Here is a 14,892-nt window from a genome sequence, read left to right as displayed (position 1 = left end):
GAACAGTCTTTGACTAAAACCTTATTGGTTTTCAATTTTTGATCCAAGTCCCTGAAATTAATTGATAATTTATTTCTATGTACGTTACTATATTTTTTAAATTAAAAATTAAAATTTATAGTTGTTTATAGTAATGAGATTTTAAATAAAAAACCATAATTTGTGGGATTAAAAATATTAAAATATAAATATACTATTGTGTGTGTGTGTGTGTAAACATGGGTACATTCATAAAAATAACCAAAAAATTATTGTATCAAAACATGGGTACATTCTTCAAAATGGGTACATTTAGCAAAAATAAAAATGGGTACAAATAAATAAATAAATATGGGTACAATACAAATAAAACTTTAAAAAATATGGGCACAAAAAGAAATTAATATATGGGTACAAATTAAAACTGAAAGGAAAATTGGTACAAATTAAAAAAGGGTTGCAAATTAAAAATGGGTACAAACTAAAAATAAAAATATATGATAAAAAATTTAACCATAAATATAAATATACTAATTGTAACATTTTTAATATTAAATGAATAAATTTAGAAATAAAAAATATTTTATTATTGAAATAATTAATGATATTATTAATACAAAGGACTTTGATCAAAAATTGAAAAGTAATAAGGTTTTAATCAATAGAGTAGTAAAAATAAGGATGAAAACCTAATTACTCCTTAATTTTACATACCTTTGAATGTGTGCCTCTTCATTGCTTGAAAATGTATTTGTCAACTCTGTAAGCTCCTTGCTGAATTAGCAATTTTTTTCCCTTCCTAAAATTGTACAATAAAGTGTTAAAAAAACGTTTTATGGCAGTTGATAGATAATATATAATAATTAGTTGGCATGGATGGAAAAATGGTGTCCTACGTAGGAAGAAAGTATAAAAACCAAATTTGAATATAAGAAATAAAGAACAATTTGTAATTCATTATCATGCATTGTTATCTATTTTATGCTAAACATAAAAGATAAAGTATATTAGTATGAATGAAGCTAGTGTTTTTGCTATGGGTGCCCTAAACCCTAAAGAATTGAGAAACTCGGATTAAGAGCAATCCTGATAAAAGAATTGAGAATTAATAGGAATTGGATCATATCTTTTTTTTTTCTAGTTTATTACTAGTTGTTATGTATATAATGAAAAAGTTACCTTATTGCTAAGTTTGAATTTCACTAATGATAGGTTTAATGAACTTTAGACAATTGTTCTGTTACAACATGCAAATATTCTCATTGAGAAAACATAATTGAATCAGATTATAATTGTACAATGATTAAGAATCTAATTTTGGAAGATAATTTCACGAGCTGCAAAACACAGTGAAACAAAGAAAATCAAACAAACACAAAAGGAGAATTCCATAGTTAGTTAATCGTTGATTATTCGAACTAATTGTGTTTTTACAGGGTTGACTATAATGATATAATTATTTTCATATGTTTGTAGATAACTTAATGTATATACTATATATTCATACAACTATATTATATTAGTTGTGTTCTTGTAATTTCTATTTTCCCTTTAAAATTTCAAATCCAAAACCACCCATACTTACTCAAGTTAATTCCCGTAAAAAAAATTATATAAAATTTTCTGACACCCATGTAAAACTTTAGCATGCATAGTTCTTTTAATTCCAACACAGAACTATTGAAATTTCCGACAACATACCAATACGAAATCAACTTTGTTTGTACCATACTTAAGATCTCCATATTTAGACCTCATATAAATACTCGGGAGACTCAAATGTAATTATGTAATAAATGAAGGGGCAAATATGTAATAAGTGAGGATCCCTTATTCTATAAAATGACCCCTCACTCTCCTTATTAAGGGAGGCCAATTCTGAGGCCTGAAGCCCCCTCGCCCTCAAGCTCTCATCCTCACATACATAGGCTCTCTCCCTCATAATCCTCTCAGAGAAATACAATATCAGTGTGGACGTAGCCCGAACATTGGGGTGAACCACGATACATCTTGTGTTATTTATGTGGAGCCAAAAATATTCACAAGGCGACACGTGGATTTTGGGAAAAAGAAGACAAAAATACCCTTGAGGTATAACGAGGATCCTACATGCGAGTAGCAAGCAATCATCCTCAACCAAGTAAAAAATGCTCCAGAAAAGGTAACCAATTCCAAATTATCTCATCCATCCACATTTTAGGTAGTTATTTCATAACCTACCAATTATCCTACATAAATTGAGATAATTGACAAATTAATGGGATTATTACTCATTAATTTGTCAATTAAATTAGCCATAACACCAAAAAAACACCCTAAAGGCCGGTTATCTCTCTCCCAAAAGAGGGGCCGGCCATCTCCTTTATTTTCCCACTTTGACTTACCTTTTTCACATCTGATTAGCTAATCTTTTTTATTGATTAGTTGATAATGCCATAAAAATCATATATTCATTCCTTTTTGTAATGTTAATTAGCCAATTAATATATTTACCTAAATAATATATTAATTGTTAATTGAAAGTCATCCATTTAACCCCAAAACTCCCAAATGGCCGGCCATCCTAGTGGATCTCCCCATATTTGCCCATTTCATCCCACTAATTAGCTAATTAATTTGGCAATAATTCTATTTAGCCAAATTAATTAGTCAATTAACTACATAACTCCTAAAATTACCATCAATCATGAACAAAACCCAAAAAACCCTAGCCACCTCCTATCCCTATAAATATACTCCCATTCTCACCAAAAAGCTAATTCCAACACTTTGGCAAAAATCCCAAAATTCTCTAAACACTCTTTCTCTCTAAATTCTAACTTTGGCATCGGAGGTTCTTCGGCCAAAGCCCCCCCCATTCAATCGTGAGCGCGTGAGGCTCTTGGCCTTAACCTAAGGTGCTAGTTGTTTTGTAGGTGCAAAATCGTCCAAGATTGAAGAGGAGAAAATTTGCATCCACAAATTTGTGCTTTCATTGAGAGTTGAAATCCATACTCGTAGAAGACTCTCGCACAAAAAGGTTTTTTCTTTATTTTCTAGTCCATTTGAATATTTTTCATACGTTCTTATTATTAGAATTTTTTACTTGCAAAGGTTCTTTGATAAAACGTATAAGCAAAATATAATGTCTAGAAATTTAGAAAATTCCACAAGTGAAAAGTCTAATGTTCAAGAAATGGGATTGCAGAGATCCGTGAGGCAAAATGCGACAATAAGGGGAGCGGCATCACCACCACGAGTTTCTACCATGGGAACCACCGCGGTGGCTACCTCGGTAGCCACCCACGGCGAGGTCCATGGTGCCTTCACCACGGCCACCATGGGAACCACCGCGGTGGCTACTTCGGTAGCCACTCGTGGCGAGGTCCATGGAGCCTTCACCACGGCCCGAGCCGTGCCATCCAAGGCTCACGGTACCAAGACCACTATCCAAGCCGTGCCATCCAAGTTTACGTGGACCCAAGCCCAAGCCTTGCATTCACATGCACCACGCATTAAGCAACCTACTTCCGTGATCCAGCCTGCTCCCGTCAAGCAACCCACTCTCACGGCCCAACCTGCTTCCTGCCAAGCAGCCTGCTCTCGTGACCCAGCCTGCTCCCGACGAGCAACCCACTCTCGTGGCCCAGCCTGCTTTCGTCGAGCAGCCCACTCCGGTGGCCCAGCCTGTTCCTGCCAAGCAGCCCACTCCCGTGGCCCAGCCTGTTCCTGCCAAGCAGCCTGCTCTCGTGACCCAGCCTGCTCCCGACGAGCAACCCACTCCCGTGGTCCAGCCTGCTTCTTTCGAGCAGCCCACTCTCACGGCCCAGCCTGCTCCCGTGGCTTTCCAAGTAGCCCAAGTCGGCCCAAGACTATCTCAACCATCCGGACCTACCATCGAGCCGGGGGCATTCTCACCACATTTTTTCGCGGATTTGACATTTCCCAACTCAAATCTCGCGCCCGGAGTCTACCACCTTTCCACTGCCCAAGGAGGTGCATTCCTTCCAAGCTCTTCCAATCCAAATGGCGAACAACACTTGTCTCGACAAGTCATAGAGTTGACGAGCGCCCTTGCACAACAGAAAACCTTGGTGAATCAACTTTTGCAAAGTATCGGGATCCAACGTGCCCCAGACGAGGTATCCCGAAGTAGGACAAGGGCAGACGAACATTTCCAGCAGTGTCCCGGTAAGCAGCCACTCGACCAGCCACGAGCCGAACGTTTGGGCAGTGTACATTCCCGTCTTAGAGCGCGAGCGAGCATGCACTCTCGACTAGGCCCACGGATGAGCATACATTCACGGTTGGGGTCATACTCCGATAGTCAACATGAGCAACCTTCCGGCCAAAGTGTCTATTCGCAGCTAAGCCCACAAGGAGCGTCCTCCACCTCACATCAGAGTAGGCAACACGACGGACGGAGAGAAGCAGTCACTCAATCCAGCTCAAGTTCAACCAACAGCCTGCGAAGAACTCGCTCGCCTACTAGGAACGCACCACATGCACGGCATCTGCGGCATAGACGAGCCAAACACATGGAAGAGCAGCCTAGACCAGCAAGTCATGACTGGGGGCAGCCGAGAGCTCCACTACCCCAACAAAGGCAAATTCAGGAAGAAGTAGAGAGACTCTTGACCAAACGATTGCATGATTTCCAACGCAACGAGGTCACCGACGAGGCACTACGACGGAACATAATCAACATAAGCAGATCACCCTTCACGGAAGTGATCGAGGAGGCAGAGCCTCCACGAGAGTTCAGCATGCCACATTTCACATTTTTCAAAGGGGATGAAGACCCGGAGAGACACTTAAAGCGCTACCGAAGCGCAATGATCCTTTATCGAAACAACGATGAGCTTATGTGCAAGATATTCGCCACCACTCTACAAGGCGAGGCGCAAGATTGGTTCTACACCCTGCCGCCACAATCCATCCGGAATTTCTACGAACTTTCTTTGGTTTTCACCAAAGAATATTCATCATATCGCTCAATCAAAAAGAAATCTGATCATTTGTTCAACGTCAAGAAGAACCCAAAGGAGTCACTTCCCGACTATGTGAGGAGGTTCAAAGTAGAGAAGGCAAAAATAGTCGGATGCAACGACTCGATAGCTAGAGCAGCCTTCCAAAAAGGACTTCCAGCAGACCACTCGCTATTCGGAAAATTGATCATGAAAGAAGATCTAACTTTGGCAGACTCTTTTGCTTTGGCAGAGAAGTATACACTTTGGGATGAGGCTCGTCAATGCATATTCAAGGACTTGAAGAAGTACCCGACATCACCTCCCTAGAAGCAGCGGAGGACTTATTCACATGTTTGACGGTATCTAAAGTAGCAATAAGTTCTACCATCATGCGAGAAGAGATGGGGGCCCGACTACCTGTATTCCACAGTTACCTGTATTCTACAGTTCAAAAGCTCTCCTCGATGTTATTAAAAATTCAAAAGCTAACTTTGGCGATAGTTGTTGCAACCCAGAAGCACAAGTTTTACTTTCAAATGTATGCAATCATCCTAATGACGTACTATTCTGCCCAATCCAGACGCGCGACGATAAAGGCGTAGACCCTGGCGGATGTAAAGTTTTCTGACGAACGCAACACTGGAAGGACACACTCGAAAGCAAGTTTTGTCCTCGTCACCCTAAAAGATTCTACATAGGAGCAACATGTACCGGCAGTTGAGTACCATTTCTTGCTGCGCATCACACGGCCCTAGCCGACCCTTGCTCAATGATTCAACTCTAGAGTGGCCCAATACTGGTAGTTGAGCATCTCATGTTGCGTATGACATGGCCCCATCTCCACAACTCCCTACTGCGTCTTCACGCCGAGCCTAGGTGACGCAACAGAGCGGCCCAACGATGCCTCAGAAGTAGCCGAGCACACTCTAGCTGCGCCTACTCCACCCGATGGAGACTTCTGGCATTTGCATGTCGACGACGCAAAAAAACCTTCATCACTGCCGGCAGAGAAGGCTCCAAAAAGATGGATCCCATCTGGGAAAGTCCATACAAGATCAGCAGAGTAGGGGGCAAGAGTAATTACACCCTCACCACCATGAAGCGGCAAAAAGATTGAAAAGAAATGGATGGCCTACAATTTGAAGAAGTACCATGTGTGACCTCCCGCTACATCAAAACCCGAAGACTCAATAAGCTCGACGGGCACCACCTCACAAGCTGAGGACTATCCGGTTGTTATGCAGTTCTTACTTTACAGCTAAAGTTCTCGTTCGTTTCACTCGTTTTTCAATGAGGAATTTAGAAGTAATCACAACTTGGCTTGGCTGCATGCTTACAACAACTAATCACTCATGCACTTCAAAAGAAGACTGCGCCCTTCTTAGGGACTCATCGCAGGAATTGCGCCCCCCGAGGGACCAACCATGCTCTCCAGTGCGAGAGGGTAAACAAATTCTCCGACACCCATATGGGTCAGCTCTCCAAGACGGGAGGATAAACTTTACACTCCGAATATCCAGACGTGGATGAGCCTGGCTGCCCTAGTATAACTAGATGCACGATGGCTTGCGCCGGGATTCCTAGAAGTAGCCGCAATGGTCTTTTTCAAGGCTTAGCTAACTGAAGGATTTTGGGTCTCTTGGCCTAATCCGTTGGGAACCGGGCCCTAGAGACGGAGAGGGCACATTACGCAGTACATCTGATGGACGGCTGCCCTGGAATCCTAAAGCTGCTACCGAGTGCACTAAGGTAGCCTACGGATTCCAGAAGACTGCCTACGGCTTGCCCTTCGAGCAGTGAAGCCGCACTAGACTTATACAACCGCACATTCTTGTGAAAGGTTAAACAAGCTAGCGCGCATATACGAAGTTTTATCCACTGCCGACATGCTACGTAGTCGATAAGCTTCACCTCTGCCAAGCGCGGAACAACCTACACCAAGTCCTAAAGTGTTGTGATACTTGCTACGCAACCTACGGAATTGAAGAAAGTCAAGGTTAACAGCCTAGTGGTTACGCAGACTTGTCTGCTTCTGTAACTAAGGCATCCGGCTGCCAACCCTATGGCTAACAACTTTGCAAAGTTCTACACCAACACCTACGGCTGCATAGGCTACGCGAGTTTGTCTGCTTATAAAAAAAGTAGCATGCCTGCCACTGGTCTATCAAGTCTAAAGGTTAAGGCATGAACAAAAGAAGTGAAGATGAAGAAAAACGAAGGAAAACATGTTTATAAACAACTAGCAAAGGCCGAATGAGTTCAAGCAAAACAAAAGCTACAAGGAAAAACAAAGAAAATCCTAAAGGCTACCTAAAATACTACACTACAGCAGCTTGGACATCCCACGACTACTCGGTCGCCACACTTTCAACAGCCGTAACGCTCTTAGCAGCGGCATCATCCGACGCTTCACCCCTGGCTGCCCCAGTCTGGGCACTAACTTCTCTAACTACTTCACCAATGGAAGCCTTAAAAGTAAAAGCAAGCAAGTCTTCCGGAGAAATAGAGAAGGTCTTAAAACCTCAAGCCCATCCTTCTCACACTTCAGTTGCTCATTCTTCTTAAGCAGAATAACACGGACGCGCTGCAGCTCATCCACTCTCTTCTTAGCATAAGTAGCGAAACGAAGCTCAGAAATTGCAAGCTTAAGATCTTGAATCTGAGGCGAATCAATCTCAGCAGCAAAGGGAGCAGGCTTTGGCGCCACTTTAGCAGCAGAGTCCACCTTACCACTCTTCATAATAGCAAGTCTCTACAAAGGTGAACCGGACTTGGCTCCCAAAGAACGTCCTGGTACAGACTTCGGCACTGGGGGCATGATAAAACCTTTACGCTGAGTAATCTTATCCACAATTGTACTAGCCATTCTCAACATGAAAGACGCCACATGCTCAGATCTATCAGCCTTACATTTCTTCCCATTGGAAGAAGTCATGTCAATCACATACCTCTTGGTAGCAAGCGGACCCTCATGAGCAGCGAAAGAAGTTTTTGGTTTTTTCTCAGCCGGCATCTCTTGAGCAAGCAGAGAAGATCCATTTTCCCACCTTCACTTGCAGCAGGATCCACAACAGTGATTGGACGAGCCAGTGCATCCGCTTTGATCTTATTCCCCTCATCTTTTGGGAACAGCCCACGTTTCTCTTGACGAAGAGAGTTAAAGTAGCCAACGTCATTCGTAGTACCCAGCAGGGGAGTTCAACCCAACATTCCAGCAGTTCATGAGGCCCGCAACCTCTTCATTTCTCTCAATCACCTACCTAGCTCGCGCCATGTCCAAAAGCCCAAAAAGATATGAGCCATGTGACTCGCCTAGCACTGCGCCACAGTGCCCGTGGCCCCAGCCATACAAGCTGCCCTTGGTTCTAGCCAAGTCGAGCAGCTTCAAGCAGTGGTCCCTGCCACAATACCTCATCAGCCCATGCCGAGCAAACTCCTGGCCCATGCCAGCCGACGTGCCGCACCACCCCGACGGCTGCCCCGAGGTAGCACTATCCAAGAAGAAGACAAGGAAAATTAATTTTTTCTTACCTCAATGCGGCACAGAGAAGACAAAGAAATCAATGAAAGACGGTCCTTTGCACGGGCAAGATGTAGAAGATTGCTAGAGGAGGGGGAACAAATATCCTCTAACTTTCTCTCTCTTGTTGGGTAGAATAAATCGCTCTCCAAAGTTGATTTAATAACCCACTTAAGGTGGACTTAAATAGGCTTTGAGAGAAATTTATTTCCCTTTCCTAGAAGGATCTAATTTCCATTTAAAGAGAGAATCAACATCAAAATAGGAAGCAGTCTTAAGTTTCCTAAAGCAAGAAGATCTCTACACCTGCTGCCCTTTTTTGCGAGCAGCCCAACAGGTGTGGGGGCATTTGTGGAGCCAAAAATATTCACAAGGCGACACGTGGATTTTGGGAAAAAGAAGACAAAAATACCCTTGAGGTATAACGAGGATCCTACATGCGAGTAGCAAGCAATCATCCTCAACCAAGTCAAAAATGCTCCAGAAAAGGTAACCAATTCCAAATTATCTCATCCATCCACATTTTAGGTAGTTATTTCATAACCTACCAATTATCCTACATAAATTGAGATAATTGACAAATTAATGGGATTATTACTCATTAATTTGTCAATTAAATTAGCCATAACACCAAAAAAACACCCTAAAGGCCGGTTATCTCTCTCCCAAAAGAGGGGCCGGCCATCTCCTTTATTTTCCCACTTTGACTTACCTTTTTCACATCTGATTAGCTAATCTTTTTTATTGATTAGTTGATCATGCCATAAAAATCATATATTCATTCCTTTTTGTAATGTTAAATAGCCAATTAATATATTTACCTAAATAATATATTAATTGTTAATTGAAAGTCATCCATTTAACCCCAAAACTCCCAAATGGCCGGCCATCCTAGTGGATCTCCCCATATTTGCCCATTTCATCCCACTAATTAGCTAATTAATTTGGCAATAATTCTATTTAGCCAAATTAATTAGTCAATTAACTACATAACTCCTAAAATTACCATCAATCATGAACAAAACCCAAAAAAACCTAGCCACCTCCTATCCCTATAAATATACTCCCATTCTCACCAAAAAGCTAATTCCAACACTTTGGCAAAAATCCCAAAATTCTCTAAACACTCTTTCTCTCTAAATTCTAACTTTGGCATCGGAGGTTCTTCGGCCAAAGCCCCCCCCATTCAATCGTGAGCGCGTGAGGCTCTTGGCCTTAACCTAAGGTGCTAGTTGTTTTGTAGGTGCAAAATCGTCCAAGATTGAAGAGGAGAAAATTTGCATCCACAATTTACTTTCTTGCAGATTTACGGTCGGATTTACGTTGTTCCAAAACCCTTCTGGTTTTGTGCATCAACATTTGGTGCCATCTGTGGGAATCGACACGAAAAGCTATGTCGGTTCTTTCATTTTTTTTCATCTCCACCTTGAATCTGCAAAAACCCAAGAACCCAAAAATTTCCCAGAAAACCCACAGAGCCACCTCCCCTCTGACTCAATCCCTCTCTGCAACTGCACAGACCACGTGCCTGGCTTCCCTCTCTCTTCTTCTTCTTCGTTTTCTTCTCTGTCTCTTTCCTCATATGCTGCTCCCACCCACAGAGGATCAAAGCTCTCATTTAGCACCATAAAGGTTTTCTTCCACTCCAATTTCTCAGACCGACACCATCACCCCCGACAACAAAATCCCACTCACCCAAGAAGGCCTAGCCCAGGCCCAGCTTGCCAGCGCCGAGATCCACCGCGTCGTCTCCGACGGCACTGGAGCCGACAACCCCAACTGACGCCAATTCTCTTCGCCATTTTTGTCCTTAGAAAAGCACCAGATATGCAGAGCAGCGAGCGAATACAAACTTCCCGACCCAATTCCTGATTTTGCTGATGCCGAGATAGAAAAGTTCAGGACCCATCGTAGATCCAAGCCACTCGAAGGTGTGGTGGTGAATGAGAATTCCAAAAAGCTGAGTTCTACGCTTCGTAGAGAAAGTGCGAATGCAAATAAAGATAATACGGATGCAAATAAATTGGAAGAGCAAATTTGGAGTTATAAATTGAGCTTAATGTCACCCAAATCAAGCTCCGCTGCAATCTCCTCCAGCTGCTTCTTCACACTCAAGTCAATAAGCTTCGACCCCGACTGCCCGTACCTCACCGTGAACCCCGCTACCAGGCTCGGATCAATCTCCGTCTTGATCCTCATATTATTCACCCCCGTCAACTTCTGCACCTGCTTCGCTATTTGCACCAAGTGCTGCGACTCCAGCTTCACCACCGAGCTCACGATCGTCAGCTCTGCGACTTTGGTACCTGCAGCTCACGATCTCTAATGGAACCTCCAGCTGCTTCTTTCAACTTTCTATTGTAGTGCCGATAACTCGGCGATGTCGTCCAGCACCTGTCGTTTCTTCTTCAGGCCGATTGTGGGGTTGATGAAGAAGACGAACACCGACGGCTCGTCGAAGAACTTCTCGATCTTTTCCACATCGCCGCTAGTGGCTTCGAGGGTGTTGTTCGAGTTCGCCACGTCGGCTAGCGGGGAGGTGTAGCTGGCGGCAGCAGAGGCGTTCATGTGGGAGACTGATATTGGTATGCTCACATTCATGTCGAGACAGAGATAGAGAGAAAGGCAATGGGAACAGAATAGAAAAAGAAAAAGAAAAAAAATCATGATGTTACTAAAGAATAGAAAAAGGAAAAGGGAGACTGATATTGGTATGCTTTTGCTTTTGCCCAGCGATGCTTTCCATTAATTCTCTGTGATTAAATGGATCAGGTGCATGCAAGCACATGTGGGTTGATGACCTCTAAAGAAAGTGGTCGCGGAGCTTATGAGTGATGACCTTCAAAGATGCTTTTTACAAATGGATAGCAGCGCAGAGACAGAGACAGAGACAGAGATGAAGACGCAGTGGAAAGAGAAAAGAAAACAGCATAAGGATGTCTGGAAAAGGAGTGGGAAACAAAAGCAAAATCAAAAAGCAAAAGTAGAAAAAAAGGAAGAAGACAAAAAAAAGCAAGCATAATTGCGGTGGTGATGGCATGCAGAAAAGGGAACTATGTGCGTGACCCATTGAGCAGAGGGTTGGATTTATTTTTGAATGATGTAATTTATTTTCCTTATCTTTCGGAGACATCTGTATAACCCCATAAGAGGGTAATAATCATAAAATAAAAAAATAAAAAAAACGGCAAGCCCAAAATAATGGGCTAAAATGTTAAGTGGAGGGCGAATGCCCATATGCCCAAAAGAGCCAGGCCCTATGGCTTCAAATTTATTCGGCACCCTGCCGCTATTATCACTAACCAGGTGATCAAAAGTACGCCCAGTATTCCAAAATTATTCAGCACCCTGCCGCTATTATCACCAACTAGGTGATCAAAAGTACGCCCAACACTCCAAAATTATTCGGCAACCTGCCGCTATTATAGGTGATCAAAAGTACGTCTAGTACTCTAAAATTATACATGAGCATCACTCATGTCAATCATATATAAAAATTCATGACCATCATTCATGCTAACATTCATGAGCATCACTCATGTCAACATCCATGAGCATTACTCATGTCAATCAACATAAATATTCATGAGCATCACTCATGTCAATTAGCTTCAAAAGCTTCATTTACAGAGCTCCAGCTTCGAAAGCTTCAACTTTAAAAGCTTCATTTACAAAGCTCCAGCTTCAAAAGCTTCACTTGCAAAGCTTCACCTACAAAGCTTTAGTGCAGGGTATATAACTACCGCCTCTGAACAACCGCCACTTCGGCCTATACATGGATTCAATTTGAACTCTCCAGCCAACAGACCCTTTTGACTGAAGACTTGGGGGACTACACTATATACCATATATTGGGCTTCCACAACTGGGCCTCATGAAAAATACTTTGGGAACTTAGCCCATTATTTATGTATTGAGGAGCGAGCCCTTATTCTATAAAAATGACTCCCTCACTTTCATTAGAGAACACCCATTATTCATGTACTGAGGAGCAATCCCTTTTTTTATAAAAGAGACTCCCTCACTTTCATTAGAGAGCATCGCCACCAGCTGAGCAACCACCTCGCCGCGAGCATCACTCTTAGCCCATCACTTATGTATTGAGGAGGGAGCCCTTATTTTATAAAAGGGACTCCCTCACCTTCAACGCCACAAGCCGAGCCAACCAAAACAACATAAGCCACAAACCGAGCAGCCTCGCAACATGTGCTATTTCTAGTTGAGCATCACTTTAGATTGAGAACCACCTCATATCGAGCATCAGTTCAAGATAACATCTAGTTACTTCGACCCACACATGGACTGAATTTCAAGTCTCCAGTCAAAAGACTCTCTTGACTGAAGACTTGGGGGGCTACTGTTTGTACCATACTTAGGGCCTCCGTATTTAGACGTCGTATAAATACTCGGTGGACTCAAATGTAATTATGTAATAAATAAAGGGGCAAATATGTAATAAGTGAGGAGCCTTATTCTATAAAGGACCCCTCACTCTCCTTATTAAGGGAGGCCAATTCTGAGGCCTGAAGCTCCCTCACCCTCAAGCTCTCATCCTCACATACAGAGGCTCTCTCCCTTACAATCCTCTCAGAGAAATACAATATCAGTGTGGACGTAGCCCGAACATTGGGGTGAACCATGATACATTTTGTGTATTTACTTTCTTGCAGATTCACGGTCGGATTTACGTTGTTCCAAGACCCTTCCGGTTTTGTGCATCAACAAACTTAAACCATAAAATTTGAAATTCCAATCCCAAAAAATCAACTATAATTTCAAAAACCACTAACACGCAAAACCAAATTAAATCTGCAAATCAGTTCAGAGTGATAAACAAATTTTTTATTAATCTCTTATATCTCACAAAGAAAAAGACATGCATGACCACTTCAGCTCTTAAAACTGAAAGGAAATATCAAGGTTTCTTACCCAAATCCACCAATTTGAATCAAATCTTTGCAGCCCAGCTTGAAATCCGTCTGAAATCCCCTCGATGAACACAAATCTTATACATGCAGAGCATTTTAGATTAAGTTGTGAGAATGAGTGATCATGAAATTAAAGAAACAACCAAATTCCAAACGAACTATTAATTGTTAAATGTGCAACATCAACAACAAAACTAAATTTTAACATATGCAACCCAAAATTAACACTAATAAAAAAAGCACTTGAATCAAATGCATAAACAAAAGTAGATGTTAAACATGAGAAAAATTACATGGAAAAGAAAACAATGTTAAATAGCTTAGGTGTTCCATTTACAATTATTCTCTATTTCTATATATTTAAAATAGTGATCATCTGTATAAATATTTCATTTCCATGCAACTATCACAATTATATATAAAACATACTTGATAGAGCATATAATTTCTTTAACTACATCATTATTAAAAAAAATCAAAATGAAAGAACAACAAAAATCAATTTTCAGAACTGTATGCAGAATCTTTGTTCCTTGCCTCCTAATACAACACCATCATCACTTTTAGCAAAGGGAAGGTGGAGATATTTGCAAGTTTTAGAAGCATATAAACATGGCATAACTATACTATATATAGTAATCAGTGGTAAATCTTTCTTCTCTAATTGATTCTTCGAAACTTTCAAACCTCACTTGTACATAAAAAAATATCGTTGGGAGTTCACATAATGCTTTTAAGAGTAGTAAATGTTATGTTGGATTGAGTTATTTGTAATGAGATATCTCCTCTCTGCACAAACAGATATCTCTACACAAACAGCACAATGGCAAAAATGGTAGTATATTTAAAAAATGAAACCAGATTAAATACAGTGAATGATGTTAAGATGAATAAAACTAAAACCCCGGACAACAAATTGAATGATGGGAAGAAAGGAAAAAACATGCATGAATAAAATTTCAAACTTTTTCAACCACCCCTAATTTATAATTAAGCTAAGCAAATACGCAACAAGCATAACACAAACACAATAAGAACTTTCAAATAATGTAAATCTATGAACTACTCTGTACATGATTTTCAAAAATGGATAACTAACCTGTAATTTAGAAACTTATGACGTCCACTTGCTTACTGATTAAGAGTCTAAGTTTTTGAAGAGTATTCCATGAGCTGCAAAACACAGTGAAACAAAAAAAATCTAACAAAGACGAAAAGTAGTAGTTGAATGAATCATAATCTTGCCAAAATTTATGCCCATATGGTACAATTGGCGATTGTGGGGGCCATGTATATTGATATTGATCTCAAACCTCAGAAATCATATATAATTCCTTAAGAACCATATGTAATTATCAACAAACAAACAGCTAAAAGCCAACCATGCAACTAATTATCTCACAAATAATGATTGTATGCATACCTAAGACAAAACTGTACCATATTTAAAGAATTGTACAGAGAGTTCTTTCATAGCTTCCATACGGTCATCAATTAAGTTTTAGCAATGAAAGAA

The 14,892-nt window shown here is 41.2% G+C and overlaps 1 long non-coding RNA gene and 1 pseudogene across 1 annotated transcript; both read right to left on the bottom strand.

Moving 5' to 3' along the window:
- Positions 1-691: 691 nt before the first annotated feature.
- Positions 692-14,551, bottom strand: LOC139188423 (uncharacterized). The gene is made up of 3 exons (XR_011571832.1): positions 14,476-14,551; positions 13,378-13,453; positions 692-778 (listed from the first exon to the last, which is right to left on the bottom strand). It is a non-coding gene; the product is annotated as an uncharacterized lncRNA (long non-coding RNA).
- Positions 10,482-11,049, bottom strand: LOC103422247 (ATP synthase delta chain, chloroplastic-like; annotated as a pseudogene).
- Positions 14,552-14,892: the final 341 nt, after the last annotated feature.

Source organism: Malus domestica, chromosome 10 (assembly GCF_042453785.1).
Source record: "Malus domestica chromosome 10, GDT2T_hap1".
NCBI lineage: Eukaryota > Viridiplantae > Streptophyta > Magnoliopsida > Rosales > Rosaceae > Malus > Malus domestica.
The sequence above is the reverse complement of the archived record's forward strand: the minus strand, read 5'-3'. Positions and strand labels throughout refer to the sequence as shown.